Source organism: Arachis hypogaea, chromosome 20, assembly GCF_003086295.3.
Source record: "Arachis hypogaea cultivar Tifrunner chromosome 20, arahy.Tifrunner.gnm2.J5K5, whole genome shotgun sequence".
NCBI classification, from domain to species: Eukaryota; Viridiplantae; Streptophyta; class Magnoliopsida; order Fabales; family Fabaceae; genus Arachis; species Arachis hypogaea.
The window spans coordinates 42,908,689-42,914,688 of record NC_092055.1 but is presented as its reverse complement, the minus strand read 5'-3'; positions in this window follow the sequence as shown (position 1 = coordinate 42,914,688).

Sequence of the window (6,000 nt, the reverse complement as noted above, 5' to 3'; positions counted from 1 at the left end):
GTAAAGAATTCACAATAAATTCTCGTTGCAAGTATAGTTTCTAAACCAACAAAGAATTCTTAAGTACAAAAACTTGTTTGTCACTTAAGCAAACCCAATAAAAATAAACCGAAGTATTTAAACCTCGGGTCGTCTCTCAAGGAATTGCAGGGAGGTATGTTATTATATTGGTTATGAAAAAGTATCTTTTTGGGTTTTTAAATGTTGAACAAGGAATTTAAATGAATAGAAAATAAACTAATAATTAAGAAAGGCTCTTAGCAAGGTATGAGAAGTAGACGTCCTATCCTAGTTATCCTTATCAATTGTGATGAGAATTGTTCATTGCTCCCACTTAGTTAACCCTTACTAAATAAAGGAAAATCAAGTGGACTAACCAATTTGATTCCTCAAGTCCTAGTCAACTCCTAAGGAAAGACTAGCTTTAGAGGGATCCAAACCAACCAGCAAATTTCAATTATCAGTTAACAAAGGAGTTTGATAACTCAAGCGTCTCCAATTACTCAACCAAAGCTAAGAATGCAAAAAGCTAAATTAAAATCATAAATATGAAACACCTCAAATTGCATTAAATAAAGAAATCAAATCTAACTTGTAGTCCATAAACCAAATTGGAAAAATAAACAAATCAACAAGAGAAATAAGTAAACTAAAGTGCTAGACTAAATAAGAGTAGAAGAGAAACTAAATTAAAGGAACATTGAACCTGGAATTGGGAAGAAATCAACCTAAAACTAAGAGAAATCCTAAAACCTAGAGAGAGGAGAGAGCCTCTCTCTCTAGAAACTACATCTAAAACCTAAATTGTGAATAATGAGAAGTAAGTTGTCTCTTGTGTTTCTCCCATTCTGCAGCTTCTATTCTGCGTTTTTCGGGCTTGGAACTGGGCCAAAAGGAGCCCAGAAATCGCCCCCAGCGCTTTCTGCCACTTTCTGCACGTAGCGCATGTCACGCATACGCGTAGATCACGCGTGCGCGTCGTTTGGCGAAATTTCTTGTCACGCGTATACGTCAGTCACGCGTACGCGTCGCTTGTCTTTTGCGCTAGGCACGCGTACGCGTCACCCATGCGTGCGCGTCGCTGCCAGCTTCTCAAAACTTCATTTTTCGCGTTCCTTCCACTTTTGCATGTTTCCTTTCCATCCTCTAAGTCATTCCTGCCCTATAAAGCCTGAAAACACTTAACACAAAGATCACGGCATCGAATGGTAATAAAGGATAATTAAAATTGACAGTTTAAAGGCATAGAAAACATGTTTTCAACTATATCACAAAATCAGGAAGGAATTGTAAAACCATGCAAATTATATGAATAAGTGAGTAAAGAATTGATAAAAACCACTCAATTGAGCACAAGATGAACCATAAAATAGTGGTTTATCAGTGACTGATGCGTATGCGTGACCAGGAGCGTCGACCACTGATGCGTACGCGTGACTTTGTGTAGAGCCCACCGACGCGTACGCGTGGCTGACGCGTACGCGTGACAAGCGTCACGTGCTGTAATTAGCAGAACTCGCTGGGGGCGATTTCTGGACTGATTTGGACCCAGTTTCAAACCTGAAAATGCAGACTAAAGGCTGGGATGGAGTTGAGACTGAACACACTTCACTTTAACTTTAGTTCTTTTTTATTAATTTTGAATTCTAGTGAGAGAAACTCCTACTTTTCTCTAGGGTTTTTGGCATTCTTAGTTTTGCTTTGAATTTGATCTTGAGAGAGCTACTGCTACCTTCAATTGGAGTCATTTTTCTTATAGTTTTCTTCTCTAATTCCTCTATTACTCTTTTCCATTTGATTATTTTGAATCCATGTTTGGATCTTGTTATGATTGAATTTTGTTAATGCATTGAATTATTTCCATGTCTATTTTTATTTCTTTTCTTTTTCTTGTTAATTATTTTCAGTGGTAATTTGAATTGAATTATTTTTCTATTTATTATTGTCTTTTATCTTTGTTCACCAAGTGTTTGAGGAAATGTCATCCGATATCATGGAGTAGATTTCCTTACTTGGTTGTGGGTTGAGTAATTAAAGCTACTTGAATTGTTATACTCAAGTGTTAATCTGTAATTGAAAATTCCTAATTAGCCCTTAACTCACCAACTCTAGTTCTTCTCTATGAAGTGACTAGGACTTGTGAGCTAAAGTTAGTTATTTCACTTGACTTTCCTTCACTTGTTAGAGGGAGTAATGAGCTTGTACCATCACACTTGGAAAAGACAATAAGGATAGAATTTCTAATTCTCTAACTCTAACCAAGCTTAAATTGATTATTTTACAATTCTTACTAATTATTCATTGCTTTAATTTTTAGTTATTTATTTATTTTATTCTCAAGCTCGAAAAATCTCTAGAAAAATCCTAACCAATAAATTGTAACTTGTGTCAACTCCTGAATCCAAACTTATATGGAAAACCCCTTCCCCCAATGTTTTCAAAATCGATGCTAGCATAGTTCATGATAAGCACATGGCTGGATACGGTTGTGTCTTGAAGAATGCTAATAGTGAGTAGATAAAGAGCTGTTTAGGTTCAATTCGATTTGAATTTGAATCCTTTAAATTTTGAATTTTTATTTTAGAATGTAAAGTATGATCTTTACTATTGAATGATTTTTCTCTCATATTTATTTTTGGTCTCACATATAAAATAAATGGTGAAAAATTATATTTTATTCTTTAAAGTGAATTTAAAATTTAAAAAATTCAAATCCATTCGATTTGAAATACCTTTTGTTGTGAATTGTTTCCAGTTTGAAAAGGCTTTATTTTGGCATTTGAATATGGATGTTCTGAGATAATTTGTGAAACAGACTCTTTGAAAATATTTCTTTTTCTGCAAAAGCATTTAAAATCGGAATAAGCAGGAGATAGAGATCTAGTTATCAAAATTCAGGATCTTCTCCAAAGAAAGTGGGTTGTTCGCCTCAATTTTATGCACCGTGAAGCCACAAAGGCGCTGACTGACTTGCGAAAAATAGTGCTCGAAATGCAAGAGACTATGTGGCATGGTTAGAGACAGAAGTTGAACTGAACGGTATCTTGCTAGATGATTTAAGTCTTGTTTAATTTTTTTCTTTGGATCGTTCCTCATTTTCAGTCATATATATATATAATATATTAAAATTAAGTTTTTTCTAAATTAGATATTTTTTAAAGAAAAGCTAAAATATCTCCTTTTAGGACTAAAATTGTTAAATTTGTATTATAAATTTAAAATTAAAATCTTATTTTAAATTGACTACAATTAATTATACGGTCTCTCTATGTTACCAACATTATTTTTTCTAACTTCTACCAACTCTTATTTATAATTGTGTTTAATGGAAGTGTCTTTGTGGATGTGTCTAATAAAAATATTTTTTTTATGGCTGTATTTAATAGAAGTGTCTTTATAGATATATTTTCTAGATGTGTCTTTTTATATATGTGTTTAAAATATAATAATTAATTATTATTGGCAGATAATATGTTGATACCCTATACTTTTTCTTAATTATATTATGAACTAGGAGTTTAGATTTGACTATAAAGTTACAAAAATATTATTTTTGTTAATTTTTAAAGACTAAAATATTTTTTAGAACGAAAGTTATTCAATTTATATTAAAAGTTAGAAAATTTAAATTGATATTAGAAAGACTAAATACATTTTTATTTAAGTTTAAAAAATCAAAATAACTCCTTAGAAACACATTCTACACATTAGTATTACTACTAAACTACCATTTTAGAGAATCTAAAATACTTAAATTACCTTGCGAGTTTTCTGGTTGTTTGACATGGTTTAGGAATTAAAAATTTGCAATTCATTTATAAATTATAAACACTAAAATGAAATGATTACAGATAATGGCAACGTGTGCAAATAGAGAGGAGAGAGAGAGCGGAAGGTTGGTTTGGTGGCTTTTTTATTCAAATAAATAAATAAAAATAATTAATTCTTAAAATACGCATAGAAATAAAATAGGACAAAAATACGTATGGTTAACACACACGGAATGAGTTTACATCTCAATTCATGAACACTACACACAAAATAGAAGAACTTGACGGAGCAGTGGAGTGCGATGCGGAAAAAACGAGGACTGACGCTAACTCAAGTCTGGACCATGAGTTGGCGCACCTCGGGCATGGCGTAACTCAGAGCAATTAATGATTTATGTTTGGCAATCTTTATATTAAAATAAATTATATTAAAATAAATGTTGTTTGGATTACACTATTCAAAATTACTTTTAGATAAAAATTATTAAAATAAATATCAATTTAAATAATTTTTTATATATTATTTTATTATTTTAATTTAGATATTTTAATAGATCTTATTAATTAATTTTATAATAAAATTAATATTTAATTACTAAAATAAAAATAACATATAATAATTGATAAAATATATTTTTAATTAAAACTAAACAAATATAAATTTAGAAAGTATTAAAAATAAAAAGAATTAAATATTTATCTTGGTAGTGATTGAAATAAATCAGAAAATTTTTTATGATAATTTTTATATAGTATATTTTTAGTACTCTTAGTACTCTTTGTTAGTATGCTATATTTTTTCACTATTATTATTAGTTACGATTAATTTTTTGTTTAATTTATTTTACCTAATGGAATCAATAAATCATATTATGAAAAGATAATAAAAAAATAATACACAAAAATCACAATTATAAAAGTGTATAATGTCAAACAAATAGTTAATGTTCTTGTATGGATACCTGGAGGGAGAGCTCAGTCTCTGGGAGTTGATGCCGAACTATTACCTTCGGTGCTGACCTTTAAGCCTTATGACGATCCGAGCTTTACTCCAAGAGGGTGTCCAATCGCGTAGAGCTTTGAGCAAGAAACAGGGAGAGAGTGTACCTGCAAAGGCACTCCGAAGCTTAAGTTAGTATTGAGAATTCAATGTGTCCTTTAGGATAGAAGATCATACCTTTTTATAGGTGATAATGTATAAATCGGTTATGTTTCTACTTTATTGCCTGTATTAAAGAGCAATAATAAGGGTTTGGACGTTTAACTTTTGTGAAGCAGTCTGTTAAGCTGATTTGTAACGTTACTTTTTAATGAATGACATTGATTGTCGAATAGTAACTGTAACGCCGATTAATAACGTAAATTACCGAGTAATGACTGCAATGCCGAACTATAACGCCAATTTTCTGGGTAATAATGTGAATAATGCCGAGTTATGGATGATAAAGCCGATTTATGATATTGGATTTGTAATGGCCGGACCACAGCCCCCAAGCTTAGCCTGGGAAAATGTTTAATAAAGCATGTTGAGCTTTTAATGATGTATGAGTCGGCTGCTGAACAGTTCGGCGTGTGCTTCTGCCTTGTAGCCCCCAGGTCAAGGTGCTTTATTGAACAGTTACTGAGACTATAGGTATTCATGATTAGGATAGAGAAATAATTAAATGAAGGTATTAATGAGTTTGCGTGTTTCCAAGGTGTGTTTATTGGGTTTGACGTGACTGATTTGATGGGAAGTGGAAGCGAGATTTTGGGTTAAAGTGTGTGAGTTAAAGCTTAGGAATTCTGAAGGTTTGCATGCTTGCTGTTTTATTTTTTCTCAAGCGTTTTCAACCAAAATATGAGTAAAAGAGATGAGTGTCTCTTAGTTATTTTTGGTTTTTTGTTTAATCGTGTTCTCTTTTTCTCCTTTTCTGCTTCAGTTTTTCCAATGGGTTATGAGAAAGAAACGAAAGGGGAGGTAGACTGGTCTTATGACTGGGTGAATGATGATGTAAGGGATCGTATTTTTCTGTTTTTGGATATTGGCGCTGTGAATGAGATAGATAAGTCTAAGGTTGCTAGGGCTAATTCTGGGGTTCGATTGGAGCTGCTCCCTTGTACGGTTGATGATAGGGTTTTTCATAGAGGGGAGGGTTTTGAGCATTTTTTTATGTATAGTTGTGTTTTGGAGGAACTAAGGGTTAGAATTCCTTTCAGTGATTTTGAGTGTAAAGTTCTGAAGCAATTG